Below are 16,959 nucleotides of genomic sequence, written 5' to 3' on the forward strand. Positions count from 1 at the left end.
TTTGCCTCCATTTAAAAAGATGAAGAGTGAAACAAAGTCTTTTGGGAGGCTATAAAAAGGAATCCCCTGCTAATGATATTCCCTGTGGGAAGAATGTAATTTATTCAAGTTAATGCGACTTATTTTCTGTTCAAGGTGTATTCCATGGAATTATCAAACAAATTTAATTGTTAATCCATCTGCTGAAAAACAACCAAGATCTCGTTCAATAAGCTTGAGTCAGCTTGATCCAATTACGCTAGAACGGAGACATTTGTAATCATTTGCCATCACACCACCCCTGCAACCTACACGGATACATGCACAAAACCAGCTTATGCTGTTGGGGAGAATGCATGAAACTTGGTGCTCGGTGAGCACCAGAGTAACACAAACTGTTTGAAATGAAGTAGTGACCCCAGAGAGTCTGAGGTCAAGGGTCTCTGGGTAAGAATTGCAAATGACATGTTCACCCTAGGGCTTCTCCTAATAACTTTTTTGAGCAGAGGATGAAGCCTGCTCATTTCTCCACTGTCCTTATTGACAAGCCTCTGGGGAGTGATATGCAAGCATGGAATTGTAATGAACTTGTTTTCCTTCTATAAACCTCCTTGCTGTCTCTTAAATCACTGGTGCAGCACATGAGCCACCATCCTCTCTCCCACAGCTGCACTTGCTCTGAAGCCATGAACTACACTAAGTGGTGTTGATTATAAGCAGATACAGCCCTTCTGTCTGGTTCACAACTGATTTATTGACCTTTTTTCCACTTTTCTTTAATTGTGAGCTTTGCACATCTAAAATGATCTAAAGTATATGAAGACAGAGTTTGTCCAACCCTGTATCAGTACTGTCAAACAAATAACATGGACATTGTTATAGCTTGTCATACAAAATGTAATCTAAACCCTGATTATGTCTGACAAGTGAAAGTAGTCCCATCTTGTATTATAAATTCTTATATTTTTGTTGCTAAATACAACCTATTACATGATAGGAAACTAAGAATGGAACATTAATGTGTGCTTTCTTCTTAAACTATATGTTTTTCTTTGATTTTCTCTGCACTAAATCAACCACCTAAGAAAGTCTTATCTTGTTCCCTATTTTTACCAACTACTTTGGGGGGGGGGGGGGGGGTTGTTACTGACTCCACTGGTCCATGTGTACTTTCTGTAATCAATAATGCATTGACATTCAGTCACTTTTTTTTCCAAACAAGCCACTGTGTAACCACTTTCCACTTCTCTTCCAATACCAGTAGAAATATGAGTTCCTCTGATCAGGGTTTATTTTCTTTCTCAAAGTTCAAAACAAAAGGACAATATGGTAAAAGCTCTGGAACTGCTCTGACTTCATCATCTGTGGACTCTGATGACACCTTTACAAAGCTGCTCAAGACTCGTGTTTACACTGGCTTTCTTTAAAACTTTTTTTTGTGTATGACATCTGGTCTTGAAAGTGCGATAAAAATCAAATTAACTTGCCTCACAATTTATACTTTCAACACGCATATCCTAATATGAAAGCAATTTTTTTCTCTATTGTCTGCCATCAGGATTTTTTCCCTCCACTATAGGCATCAATAACTGTAAAACATATTAAAATGACTCATGATGATTAGCAAATTGGTATTAAATATAAATTAATAAAAAATGAAAATGCAGAATGGCATATACATAGTTATTCATCATTAGTGGTGGTTAGTTGGCTCATTTTGAAGCCTGTGGAAGATGTGATGTGTTACATCCTGCACAGGTCGCAGTGGTGGGTTAGATTCAGGTCTGCTCCTGGTTAACTCAACAGATCTTAATCTTCTGGGCAGACTGAGTCCAGCATCTGTGGTATTCAAAGAGGATTGATAGGCAGCATTCCTTGATTTTTACCCCTGCCCTTCCTCATGCCCCTCCCGTGATGTAATGCATTATCAATTAGCCCCCATTAATTTCACAAAAACAAATAAGCATTTCAGTACACCTCCCTTCCAGCATGTGTTTCTGATTTGCGGAGTGTTTGTCAGTGGCCGCTGTTTGGTTAATCCTTTGGCTAAGGTGGTGTGGCCAAGAGAGGTCATGCCTTCCTCCTCCCTTGAACTCGTTTCCTCCCTGTCCTCTGAAGGATCTCTTCAGCTCTGCATCACATTAATTATTAGCTTTCCTAAGCCCCCACTTGCTTGCTTTCTCTGCAGTTGTCTATACGATACAATTTTGTTCCACATTTAACTATTACTGTGATTTAACAATGTTTATCTTACAAACAGCAACAAAAAAAATCTAAAATGATTAATTAAAATGTTATAAAAATCTGAAAAGTGTTAATTCAAAACATATTTATGATTGAGAGAAATATTCTTTGCCACTGATGTGAAGTTCAGTAGCAATTGGCCACAAACAGAAATCCACTGAAACAATGACTTTGATTAGCGGTGTGGGGTTCAGTTAAAACTGATTATATTGTTTTCTATCCCTAAAAACTCAATAGCCCTTGGGCTTCTTTATGTAATATCCCCACCAATATGTGATGGGAAAATTTCTCCAGATGAGAAGAGTTGGATAGTTGATAAGTCAAATGTAAAGCAAAAAAAATATGAAGAACAACCAAACCTTGTGCGATGGAAAGTCCTTCTCATATTTTAAATAAGTGAGGAAGAGGAAAATTATGTCATGCATAGTTAAAAAATGCATTTTCAAGCTATTTTTCAAGCAACAAAATAATGTACACTCTTATTGTTGTAATTATATCATCTTGACATCACCATGAGGTCACAGTGAGAAGATTTTGTATCCAAGAAGGTTAGAGATATGAACTGCAGCTTATTTTGATTAACCAATCCTCCACCATCTTACAGTATAAAATAAACAACCTAGAGACGATACCATTGTTACAAAATGGTATTATTACTGTATAGAAAAGTTAGTTTTGCTTAATGTGCATGGTATGCATTGCCCCTCTGATGCTTTTAACTTACTGTTGAAACACCTTAACCCCTCTGATTGTATTCTTCTTTAAGCAACAGAGTGGCACCTCAAATAAACCCTTTTTATGTAACTTACTACTGTTGAGGTAGAAGTAGTAGAATAACGGAAACAGAAGCATTACTGTTATATAATGTAATCTATAATTAGTCACAGTAATCTGAGCCGAAACAAATAACACAGCCAACACAGTCACACTCTCTGCATAAACAATCCTGTAGCTTCTTTGTGATTTCTATTTAAACAGTGCACAATACAGTAGCTTACTGACAAACTTAAACAGCAAGGAAAGATAAACTTCTGTTACTGAAGTGTCCAGGATTTGGGGAAGTCAAATATGGCTCACCTACAGTAGATTTTTCAAAATCTAGTCCTTCCAGCTAACTTCAATATGACTTTATTTACATTTTTAGGCAATAGCAGCATGTGATTCTTTTAATTTGCCGATTGTGGTTTAGTACAAAGATTAATTCTATCCCCAGAAACCAATGTAGGCTACAAAAAAAAATCAGTTTTTCTTTTTCTGAATGAGCCAGTTACTAATGGTCTCTGTGAATAGTTTCACCCATTGTCAGGGCAATATACAAACAAACCACTAAGGAACATAAACCAACATCAAACATTATTAATACATACAATATACTGTAGATTTATGTTATGTACAAGGAATTAAAGAGAAAACACATCAAAATGATTCTAAGGAAAAGTAAACGACCTCTACTGTGATCCCCCGTTTCCCAGAGGAGCAGTTCATACATTAATACTCCACCCCTGCAGGAAATTGAGCCTCTCCCCCTGTATCTCTGTAAAACATATTGTATTGCAACAAAGGCTATGGAAAGTAGCCCACATTTTTTATATTAATAATGAGTTTAAAACTGACACTCACAGATTAGGCCACAATGTCTGGCTGTATGGCTGCACAAAGATGAGAAGTTCTGGCTGTGAAGAGGCAGAGAGGGAAAAAATAAAGTTATGGTTCATACAGTTAATACAGTTACAGCGGCTGCTAAAATAACTGCTCTCTTTGGAACATTTGACCATGGCTTAAAGTCTTTCACTGCCAAATAGAAGATTGTTAATCACAGTCACACAATCAACTGAAACACAAAAGACAGTAGTAATGAAGGGGTTTTAAGTGACTGTGATCACTGAGGACAGTTTACACAGGAATGTATTAATTTCTTTTTTATTTTCCAATCTATTCCACCAAATCAAAATTATAATGTTGATCATAGATTTTTGACTGACAGCTGGTCTACAATGGGACAAAAGTATATGTTTAACATTATAATCAGTAAATAAAAGTAGTAGTAGTAACAAGTAAAAGTAGTACAATAGTAAAAAGTAACTACTCATCTTAGCAATATGTTGTTAAAGCTGGACTTATTTTATACTAAAAACCAGTAGGTATACAAGAGTTTATTTTAAATACAGGTAAACGTGCTGAAAAAAATTGCCAGTAGTTTTTCTTTTCTTTTTTAAACAAAATCATAATAGATGTCATGGACATTGCAGAAACCAACACACTGGTTGCGAGAAATGCAAAGAAAAAAGCACCATGGAGATCAGTGGACCAGACTAGATTTGTATATCTTTCAAACTCAGTGGTGACTGAATTACTTTAGATCAATTCAGTCATAATGTCACCAGAAAAAAACTGGCACTTTCACCGTGATGTTTCCATTACCATCAGTCAAAGTCGATAAAAACTTGTTTCTCTTACAGTCATTTCAACCTGGGAGTGAATGCAGATTGTATCCATTCTCACTGTAGACAAAAGCCAGATGTTGGTGGGTTTGTAAAAAAAAAAAGGACTGATGTGTTATTTAAAAAAAAAAAAAAAAAAACAGTTAGTATTTGGCATTAAATACTAAACAACTTGCTCCTGGATCAGTGAATCTGTATTATACATACACAACTCTCCTTTCATTGAGTTAATGTTGTCACATTGGTGCTTCTCTGTGCCACACACACTCATGGCTCATTTACTAAAGATTGTATTGTTTCCGCAGACCACTTTTCAAAAGTGGTGAACGCTCAATTGGCCTTGATTGAACTGGAGCTTGAACCCATCATTCCAATCTATCAGTAAATGGAACTTGTTAGAGCTTATCTGTCCATAGAATTAAACAGTGATGAGTCAGGTTATGACACAATCTTCATTGGGACTACTGTGTTTTCTTGTGTGGTTATGCAATTGCTTTCCCCTGACTATCCTATTTACTACAAACTGAAGCAAGCACATCTACAGCTGGTCCTCCTGGTTGCTACAAAGAAATTCCTGAAGAGAAATCTTGGACCTTGAAGTGTGTTAATGCTCATCTATTTAAGTCTTACAGCACGGTTAAGATACAGTACCAATGAGGGGGCACAGATAAGCTGTGGACAGAGGCGTGAAGTTTCTTGCAGGACGTTTTTGTAATATTCCTTTAACACTTTAAAGATGATGTAACTCATCTGTGGAGTTTGTGCATGACTTGTGCTTAACCCTGTAAGAAATGTGAATACTTATCCCACAATCAACTCTTGATTAGGTGGTTTTCTAAAGAGCACTCTGGAGGGCATTTCTGCATCAGATTTGGACATTTTGGGAGGAAATTTCAGCTTGCAATGTTTTACAGGGCAGATTTTCATATAAAGTTAACTCTTTCTACCTCTACTTCCTGCTTAATCTTTACTTTCCGTGATAAAATCTTGATTACCACATTAATTTATGCAAGGAAAATGGTTACCATACACTTAAAAAGATGGACATTAACAAGAACTATAACAACTTACTAACTAGAGAAAGCACTCAGTGTCAATACACTTCCCTATCTTAGAAGGATAACTTCCTTGGAAGAGCGGATCTTTTAATTTCTTCCTTGGGCCATAATGTGCATCACCAGAAATGTTCATCACAATTGTGTTTACTTTTTAAGATATGCTGGTCCCAGACAGACAGACAAACAAACAAATCCAGCCAAAAACAAGTTTTTAAATGCATGATGTAGCCGCTTACAGTATCTACGAGCCATTTGCTGGGACTCAGCCGTTATTATTGTAATCTTGATGATAAAGGCATTTGACCTTTGGAGAAAATGTATTTTAGTCTAGATCATGATCGCAGTTATTGTGCCTATAAACTTCAGCAAACTGTTTCATAAGCGTAATCACATGTTTATTAATATAACCACTTTTTGTCTATGAGTATTAACACAATATATTTACTAGTAACATTAAGTACCATTTTACAGTTTCTGTGTATGGTGATGATTGAAGCACTCCAAAAGTCACTGTCATCATTTGACCCATGTCACAGGATCACTCTCTAAGGAATGCTGCAATAAAGCAACAGCTTCCTTTTTTGTTCCTCTCACATATCCACAGCTGCAGTTATGTATGACGCACTGGCTGGGGAACAAGAGGGAATGGAATTTATCCTTTGATTTATATGATGGACCTGGTTTTGACCCATTCCTACTGCTGGATGCTTGCCATTACCCCATTCAGATATCAGTACGCACTTGAAAGTGACCAGGCAACATTTTACACCACATTTGGGTCCTTTGGTGCAGGCTGGGCGTTTAAGGGGGTGTCTTGTCAGGTGCATGAGTTAATATGTCACCCATGTACTTGCAGCTTTGTTTTTTAAGACAGGGTGGCTGGGGAGCTAAATTCATGAAAGGCTCCACCTAGTGAAATAGTTATATTTGGCAGTCGTGACAAGTTTACAAACTATACAGTTATAGAAAGAAGTAAAAGTAAAAGTCATCCCCACTGTGTATATTTTTTTATACAGTATTTGATGCAATGGTTATCTTACCATTGGTAGCAAAGTTGATGGAGACTTAGAAGAAGTACAGTACTCTAGTTCATCCTGTGATTTATCTCCAGAGGAGCTATGTTAAAACCTTCCAATGAGCACTTGTAAAATGCCTGCTGGTAAGATGTGTAGTATATAAATACAGGGGATTATGTCCAGTGAAAGCTGCATCTTTGTCCTACAGCCGACTGGGTACCTCTCCTATCTGCATGATAATGCTTCTTCTGTCACCCAGTTGGTACAAAGTAGGAAATTACGTCATTTACAAATATGCTTTTATTCCATGATATTGTATAATTGTACAAATGAAATGAGATTATCTCTCTAGTCCTCCACCAACAGCAATGCAGCTTTATAGGGGGGATTGGAAAAGACTGATAATTTGCCAAAAAAAAAACCTGGCGTGGAAGCATGTACTCAACCTTGGACCCAGGTTATTTAAAGGAAAGCCAATCTTTGATCAGCCAAGCTGAAATGGCTAAGATAAGTGGGACCTACATCTCGCGGCAGGACCGCACACCAGTCTGATATTGCTATTTCCTCCCTGGTTTCTCAAGAGTGGTAAATAGCTGCCGCCTCCACCACTCCCCCCACTGCACCTCTATGCCTCCCCCTTATCTACTCCCCACTTTCTTCTGGAGATCTCTGTCACTTTAATCCAAAGAGTCTGCCGCTGGTTAACAAGGAAATCCTGTGTCAATTATCACCAACCACTTCCTGCTGGGACAGCAGCGGGGAATCAAAGGGGCCTGAGAGTCTTTCACACCAGAGAGGAGCAGTGGGCCTAATTAAATGGCCCTTGTGTCCCACTGGCTGCCGGTGTCCGGGTGACAAATAGCCCAGCCCAATGATAACTTCCTTCGGTTGATGATTGTTTTGATAGGGGGAGCTAGTAAGCACGCTGGGTACCTGGATGTTGGCAGATTGCGATCCAGGAGTCCAAATTAACTCATAACAGGATGGAAAGGTTTATGGTGAAAAATGAGGGATCAGAGCTTTCAAATGTATGTATCATAAGGTAAGGTGGGAATAACAGATATTCATATTGAAATGAGATCCAAGCTGTTACAGCTTTTTAGTACAACATGTATTTTTAAGAAGGCACAATAAGCTTTTTAAAAAAGTAGGAAAAAATTCAGTCATTAAAATTCAGCTTTCATAAATCTGCTACTGTGAACCTGCGATGCATCATTTGCACACTAGTGGGTAAAGCGTGCATATTAAGATTTGATATGCCATATTTTATCTCGATTCTCAAAACCCAGCGTATGGGGGAAAAGGGAGGTTATTGAAGCCCAAATATGCAACGCTCAAAATTACAATTCCCCGACCACTTTCAGGTGGAGGTCTGTGAAGGCACAACTTCAGGTTCAAACTGCTTTATATCAAGTTTATGCATCATATGAGGTCAGCAAATCACTAGCCCGCCTGCCTTGTAGTTGTCATTTCACTCTTAACTGTCACTTACAGGTATCTTGTGTCGCCTGCATAATGTCAGATTAAGCTATCATCCACAGTCACTGGCAAAGTAGCTTTTCCTCTTCATTAAAAAAGTTAGCTTCTAAAAACTCACACAAAAATTATCATTTCAAATAGTGTTTGTATGAAATATGTTTCCCAGGGATTGGCTATGGATTGTGCAAGACTGATAGAACAGACAATTTAAGGGTAGGGATGAAGTGAATATGAATGAATGTGTGCTCAACCTGCACACAGTCAAACTTCACAGAACATTTAACATTTAAATAGGCTAAATATAGTGCTCAAGTTTTACATAGTAGCCAACCATTAGGAACAAAAACCTGCATCTGAATATGGTTCATCACAATGTCCTCCCCTCTTCGTCTTCCAACCTCAACCCCCACTGCCTTGTCCACCTTTAAATTTTCATATGGAGGAAAGGGGCTGCAGAAAAACCAATTTACTAACAGAGCGACATCATCTGTTTGGCCGTTTATCTCTGACACACCACCCCTCAGTCCAGTGTTGACAGTACATGATATTCCATTAATCTGCCTAATGAAAATTTAACCAGTGTTATAAACAAATAATTGGCCATTATCCTCTCAAAGATCCCGAATAAATTACTTGGGCGTTTTTCATGGCTTCTGAAAGACGAAGAAGCCGGCCCCTCCTGATTGATGTTGGAATAAATGCAGGGCCGGCTCCGACGCAGCGAGTGGGTCTCGGCTAAGCCTGTGATTGACTTAATGAGAGTCTTTGGGGTGAGTAAATGTTCCAAATTGCTCAGTCATTAGCTTTTGCTCGGCTGTCTGAAGATACCCCCGGATCTGCAGCGCGGGTCTCTCCTCTTGTACCATTCCGCCTGCAATTACATTTTCATTTAGAGCAAACCTCTGAAGTCCGATAGGCAGGCCCCTTTTCATTATGCTGGCCTCCTTTTTCTTTTTTATCTAAATGGTGTGAAATGTCTCTTCATTTAGACCAATTAAAGTTGAAAAAGACTGCGCTGTAATGAATTATCATACAAATTATTTACTTAAAGCCACAATCTCTCTCCCTCTCTCCCTCTCCTCCTCTCTCATCCTCCTCTCTCCAACATCAGGGATGCACAGAGTCAGGCAGGCAGGGAATACTGTGAGAGAGAAGACATGGCGAGAGTCCACAATGGACCCTCTTTGAAAATGAAACTTTCTTCAAAATGATATACATTTTTCTGAGGTTACATCTCTAACTCTCTCTCTCTGGCGTTTATCTGCATCCTGCATGAGCTGAGCCCTGTGCATGGACCATCTTGACTAATCGAGGACGGGGAAGCCAACATCTGAACAATGGGGAACAGTATGTCGTCAATATAGCTCATTTCAGATATTTCATTACAGGAGATGTCTAAGCTCTTCTTAATTAAGGACAAGCTTATGGTTTCAAATTAACTCATTTAATTGAGGGGACCAGTTCTTGTCTGCAAGACAGTATGGAGAATGTCTCCAGTCTCCTTCTGGTGGCTGTTGGCTGACACATAAACACAGGGACAGTTCACAACTATCACAGCAGCCCCATGCGTACCTCTGGGACTGCCTCTCACTCTCTCTCCCTCCTCAATGAGACACACACTGCCAAATACTTCCTCCATTCGCTTTTCAACATTAGCAATGCAATTCAGTGCTATATTCTCTCACCATTATTCATGTTACCAGTCACGGCACCATATTAGGGTTGTTTTTCACAGGCAAACATAATGGATAGAGGAATGAAATGGTTTATTTTCTCTCAATGTTTTGTTTAATGCTGGTCAATTCTAAGGCTGATCGTGCTGGGTAAAGCTGGTAGAGCTGAAGTGACTTGTCACCATGGAGACAACAGCTTCTACTTCATGCCAGAGCAGTTCTGCTAATGCTCCAGGCTGAGGGGGGCAGCAGAAAGGGGCTGTTAGTTTGTCCCCAGCCCAGCCACCTTTCCCTTACAACAAATGAGGGGGACTGGGCCTGACCTTAGATGGAAGCCAGATTTGTCACCGGAGGCCATATTTTTAAAAAAACAGCCGAGCTGCTGAAATGAAAAGTCCCAGCCTGGATAAATTACTTTTACGTCCCACAAAGAAGTTTGAAATCTGGGGGAAAAATAAACTCAAGAGGGGTCAGTTTCAGAGGAGGTGTCAAAGTGTTGTTAAACTCACCGGGCAATAATCTTAAGTACTCCATGATTTGCGCTAATTGGTATGAAATCACCCACAGTGCTTAAGTGCAGCTACTGCTTCGGTTTGCTGCATCTGCGCTATGTCAGGGCCAATTCTTTTTGACAGCCTGGAAACCGAAATACAAAACTGCCAAATGAATCTCCCACCTTTCAGCTTTCAGGTCCCTGGTACAAAGAGAAAAACGACTGTTACCGGAAAATGTTTGTTGCCTTTTGCTTTCTTATCAGCAATTAAATTTACATTAACTATTTACTGTCATTACCAATGAACACATAAACCTGCTGATATTTAAACTATTGAGCGAAGAAAGCTTTTCAAAATATTATGACATGAAATGATTTAAACAAAAAAGCAGGATGGATGGCTGTTTGGCAGCTTGGACAAGCAGTCGTAAAGCAGATATATATACGGAACATAATATTTCCAGATATGTTCAGTAATACAAAGAAATATTTTTGCCTGCCAGCAGGAGACAAGTGATTATGACAGTAATAAATTACTGCTGTGAAATTATACTGTTGGAGTTCAATGTCCAAAACACTTCACTTGGATCTGTCACAGATTAACCATAGCATATGCACTAACCACATTCTGCTAAATGACGCCATTTACTATCTCAAAAATCAAGCTGTGGCAATAATCATACCTCATTATTTGTGGCATATGCCCTGATGCATACTAATTGCTGTTTATTAAACTAATACTTCAATTAATTGAGGTTGTTTTAAAGCAACAAACAATATGGAACAAATGTTGAAAATATTTCCAAGGACAGTCGGAAAACCCTCCCCCTATAATCCAGATTTAAAAGTAGTTCAATTCCTGTCTGCATGAATATACAGTACTTCAAATGTTTGTGGCTTGTGTTTACATAAATAAAAAATAAGGACAGGTTAATCCCATGTGCTTATGCAAGCACATAGCTACATAGTCATAGTCATAGATGAACAAACCTGATCTCAAGTGAAAGGAATAGCCAACTGTCATGAAATGTTACAGTCTTGGAGCAGTGTCAGGAGTTTTGTTAAGTAGATTGGTGATATGGCACAAATTCCTCATAAACCTGAAGGCTAACTTTACCACCCTGTTACATAACACAAGGGGGTTGTTACTTCAGCATTTAAAATCAAGCCTCACCTAAAAAAATTAATTTGAAACTATGCATACACTCCTGAATAGGAGAGGGTATTAATTAAAAGTGGAACAGGTTCTTATTTTAGTGGAAAGTGGAAAAATTAGGGGCCTTTGTTGAGGAAGGCCCAGGAGCAAAGCTTTCATTAGCCTACATGCATGGCAAAAGCAATTCATCAACTGTAATTTTGCCTCAATGGGCAAAAAAAGAGGGATCAACCTCAGCATGCTATTTATGGAGATTTACAGAAGTCTGGGAAATACTAATGTGATTAACATTTATCTACAGCATGTTTCAAAATGGCAAAATGGCCCTGTGTCCATATTTTGCCTTCAATAGATAGATAGATAGATAGATAGATAGATGTATAGATGTATGGATAGATAGATAGATAGATAGATAGATAGACAGTGCAAGAGCAAAATTATTATTATTAATTTATTTTTTGAGAATTCGGTGTCAAATTAATGGAGGATCCCTGCTTCCCAATCCCCTCCTCTTTGTCCAAATATCTCTCTTTATGTGTGTCTGTCCCCAGATGATGGCGCGGCGAGCAGAGCCACGCTTTTGTCCTACCGGAGTGTCTCTCTCAAAAATGTGAAATGTTCCACGGATTAGCTGAGCAGAGATTTATTTAATGCATCCTCGTAGAGTATTGTTGAAATCTATTTTGGGATATGGAGCTTGCCAAGCTCTAAGCCTGGTAATATATGCCTGCTACAGTTTAAGAGAGAGGGTTCACAGACCCTCTTTATGTTGGGATCATATGGATCATAGAGTCATTGAATATGAAAATATTTAGGTCTGGTTGCTCAGTTATTGTTTTCGCTCAGGACCGACAAAAGGCTTGTTTCCATGCCCCCCTCCAGTCTCGTGTTTGTATGGCCTGTTTAAATATTTGATTTGTGAGGGAATGATTGTGATAGTCACCAGATAAGATAGTGCACATGCATATGCCATGAGAGGCCCCTGTGTAAGATACCAGCTTAAGGTTCCTGATAGGCCAACAAAGCCATGGATGGAAAAGACTGAAGCGCATCTGCATTTGAGCTGTGGATTTAGGAATAGCCAGAGCAGAATGAATACTAATAATGTAGCTAATTTAAAATGCTAAGTATTTACCTTTGAATTCATCCAACCATTTAAACCTTACAAATTAAATCAAAACACTCTTTTGTGTACAGCATCTATGGCAGTGTGGTCACAGTCAATGGTCTTTACATTTTAAAATTATATCACCGTTTTTAACTCTTTTATCTGAAATATAACCTCCAATAAACCACTGGTCAATTTCAAGTCCTAAATGAATGCCATAAACACCCCGGACTACACTACCCAGCATGCCTGGAGGGGGGGGGTAAGGTTTGGATGGCTTCTCCTCAAAGTGAACGGGTAGCAATGTGACTGAGGGTGACACAAAAGACGAAAGCCAGGGGGTGTGCAGGAGTGGGGGCGAGGGAGCCGGACAAAAGAGAAGACATGGGCTTTGCACGGAGGACATGATAAAGCCAGGAGCATTATCGTCAGTGTGAAAGACGGGGGCCATACTTCAAACGGGATTTTCTCTCCATGACAGGATACTCCGCTGACGCAGAGCAAATAGCTCTCTGCAGCAGTATATAGCTTCAGGGCTTCTTTGTAAATTCAACACACTATGATACAATGATAGGATCTCATACAGAGCAGCCACAATGCTCAGTATGAACATTATACATAAGCAAATACAATGGTGAAGAGGAGATTTTTTATTTTTTTTTCTTATTTATTTTTTAACACAGGAAAAAGTATGAGACTCACTTGGAAGCCACACTAGCAACTGATGCATTACTTCAGCTGCTATAGAGGAGGCATTAAGCTTTACAAATATGACTCTTGAAAAAAAGCCACAGGGTTCAATCAATTAGTCTGTGATTATTATTACTTCTGTTGTTATTACTAGTCCCAGCAGTCGGGCTGTTATGGTAACCCTAGACGCTGTCCATACTACTAATCCTTGCCCCTTCCCTAACCTTAACCTTTACTCTCTTAATCAACATCATATTCGGAGCAAGTGGGCAAAATATTTACATGTTATCTCTTGCAGCGTTCACTGAGAATTTGCTTTCACTCTGGGACTTCTCAGCTTTAGTTGTTTGCCTGCTTGCGTACATCACAGTGCATATAATGTATGTGTGTATAGTACATGTATGCGTGAGTACGCATGTTATTCTGTCAGGAGGCCATTGTTGGCTTTTCATCTTTTGTCTGGGTTAAAAGTCACAAGGACATTAGGGTCCCAATAAATTAGTGGAAGAAAGGCTTCCATTGTAAATGGGCTGTTGTGGGTGGTGTACTTCTGCCTTTATTTAGCTCTGTCTTGCACATTATGGTGTAGCTGGCAAATAAGTGTTTAGGCCTAGCCTTAGATGTTCTGGTAAAAATACGAGATATTTTGAGTTAATTAAGGCAAAAACACACTAGTACAGCAACCACAGCTAGACGAGTTTATGTGCCAGACTGTTGGTAAAGCTCTTCTTTTATTTTGTTCAATATTTAACCCATCTGTACTCAGTTTCAGAAAGTGACTATTGAGAAGTTTGATCCATTTGCAAATATAAAGTGGACAGCAAGATAAAGGAAAAGCACGAAAACACTGAAGCAAGCAAACACCACAGTGAGACAAAGATATTTCTTATGCAAAGCTCACACACAATGTCATGTGTGATAGCGATGAATCCTGTCCAAGTCACACGCAGGGGGGTTGGTGGGGAAACAGAAACGAGGTCGGCTGCCTGCATCTACCAATGGCTCCCCCTCTTAGCTTTGATTCCGCTGATCCAGTATCTCGCCATATAGCCCGGGACACAAAGCAGATTTGAGCTTTGGGCTAATCTCATTAAGAAACTCTAACCACCCCTATGAGTAGTGGGGGAAAAAGCAACTCATTTTGCCCTATGCCAAAGCCAAGGCTCAGGGAGGCAGGTGTAATGTTACATAATTAGCCTCTAAACAGTAAAAAGGAGATTATTGCAAATGGCCTACTAGCCAGCACATGCAGTGGACCTGGTCCCTGAAGACTTGCCAGTCTAGTGAAGCTGAAAACATCCCCGGGGAATTGATGTGTGAAGAAGGAAAAACAGGTTATTTGCAGTAAGTGTGTGGTATAAAGTTGTCAAGACCCTTTGTAATTTGGTTCCCTTTAACCAATCAACATGAGTTTGATTATGGTGTAAATACTGAGAGTTGAAGGAAATAGTATATGTCCAGTTTGGGGGCAACACCCACTACTGCAGGAGCACAGCAGGAACATGAATTGACATGTTGCTTAGCTTTCTTCCATCTTACTTCTCTTCCTCCTCATAAGTGAAAATGTTACTTTCAAGTAGAAAAAAACTACATGAGGGGAGGTTAGTGAGGCCCGACTTTGTACTAGTGCTGAGATGTCCTGTCAAACACCAGCAGGGGCTTACCCCTGCAGAAGGATGACTAACAGAGGAATTGATGGAGTCAGTCTGATCCAGGGAAACCACACCTAGGCACTCGTAACCTCAAGACTAGATTACCATGTCAGATTGTTGCCATATGTGGCACGGCGCACCGCTCTGGCAGTGACAGTGATCGACTACTATCGTTCACCATAACCATCCAACAAATATTACTGTCAGAGTTCAAATGCTGAAGGCACTTAAATAAAGGATTTGTGCACCATGATAAAATACAATAGCCCACACTGTCCAGCAAACCTGCTAATTAGGGAAACAGATGATCTGAAGGTTTCTCTGGGCAGAGCCGGTCAGGACGGAGAAAGAATGACGGCGTCCCTTTGTTGCCTCTTCAGACACGCTAAAGCATCGGCTCATTGTTACATAAAGTTGTATAACAAATGAGCCTGGACTCTTTGAACTAGCTGACCACACAGGCCTGGAAGAGTCACTAGGAGCCCCACATGTGGCAGCAATAAGATGGCCCCGTCCTCTGCAAGACATGTGGGAGACACTGCATTCCAGAGGAGCTCATTAAAGCTAAGAAACAAATCCAACAAACACTGTCTCATAGGAAGACTATGAAATATTTGGCCACAGCAAATGACAACTAGTGTTGTTTGGATTTATCTATCAAATGTGAACTATTGTTATTATTATTGTTTTTAATATTATTATTATTATTATTATTATTGTTGTTGTTGTTATTAACAGTGTGTTCCACACAACATCAAGAAGGGAGACAATTCTTATAATCCTTTATGTTGTATTCTAGAAACTTCACTGAGTCACTGTGATTGACAGCTAATCTCTAGACATGTGTTAGAGACAATGACATTCAGTGGGTTTTATTAAGTGGTCAGATGTGGTTTAGCATTTAAACCTATCACTGAATTTGGCGTATTTATAACACTGTTTGTTCCACCAGTCTGTCCAGTTGTGTTCCCTGTTTAACTTGGCTATAAACAGACTATTGCTCACTGTTTGAACTCCTCCTCATACAAGAGCAAAGGGTGTGTTTGTTTTTTTAATGTGATTGTAAAATGTGACATGATATTCAGTTTGTGTACATGACTTCACATCATGAGGTCGTGTATCATGAGGACACTGGAGTGTATTTGCTTCAAATTGATAAAGAAAAAAAAAAGAAAAACTCAATAAAATCAAATGCCCACCGGGGAGGCAGTTTTCTCAGTGTCGCAGACATCTGGTATGATTATTTTCAGCTCTTCAGCTAATCCTCTCTAAATGTAAACTGAAGAAAAATTGTGCCAAATGGCTTTAGAGCAAGACTGTATTTTGGACTTGTGGAAGATTTAAATGAGTTTTATAGAAATGTTAAAGGCATTATTGGAAAACACAGTGAGACAATTGTAATTAGTTTTCAGCCTGTCACATTTATAATCATTATCCCACTTTTTAGACATGCCAATTTTTGACTCCTGTTAACCGTTGCAGCTGTAGCGAAGCCACATAACATACAGCAGTGTTTTTTCATGTTTTGATGTGCTTTCATCTGTGTTGCTGGGCGTTAGATGCTTGATATGTAGCATTATGACTGGAAACGCTTGAGTCGTGTGCATGGCATTCAGAGGTGGCCCAGTAAGAGCTAATCTACTTGTCAGGGTTGACTGCCAAGCATATCAGCCCACACACTTCACAATATGACTTTATTCATACTGTAGATCTGGGACATTGACTGTCTCTGCCCGCCAGAACACAACACTTACGCCCACCCCTCCCAATGAAAGAAACCTACATTATGAGCCTGTGCAAGTGATAAAAACTGATCCACCTCACATCTACAACCCCCGACACCCAGAGATTATAACCTCAGCCTTGTTGAGACATATGCTTTACTCAAGATTTCACTTAAACAGCACCACTTGTGTTTTTATGTGGGGTACAGCAGCTCTCTATATTTTTGATGTTAAGAAGACTGCCAG

General features: G+C 39.3%; 1 long non-coding RNA gene across 1 annotated transcript in view; it reads right to left on the reverse strand.

Moving 5' to 3' along the window:
• LOC131474502 (uncharacterized) overlaps nt 1-16,959 on the reverse strand; it is a 33,452-nt gene that overhangs the window by 3,763 nt on the left and 12,730 nt on the right. The window contains exon 3 of the long non-coding RNA XR_009242295.1: nt 3,844-3,896. This is a non-coding gene — a long non-coding RNA (uncharacterized LOC131474502). The remainder of the gene's footprint in view (nt 1-3,843; nt 3,897-16,959) is intronic.

The sequence above is a fragment of the Solea solea genome, chromosome 15, assembly GCF_958295425.1.
Source record: "Solea solea chromosome 15, fSolSol10.1, whole genome shotgun sequence".
Classification (NCBI taxonomy): Eukaryota; Metazoa; Chordata; class Actinopteri; order Pleuronectiformes; family Soleidae; genus Solea; species Solea solea.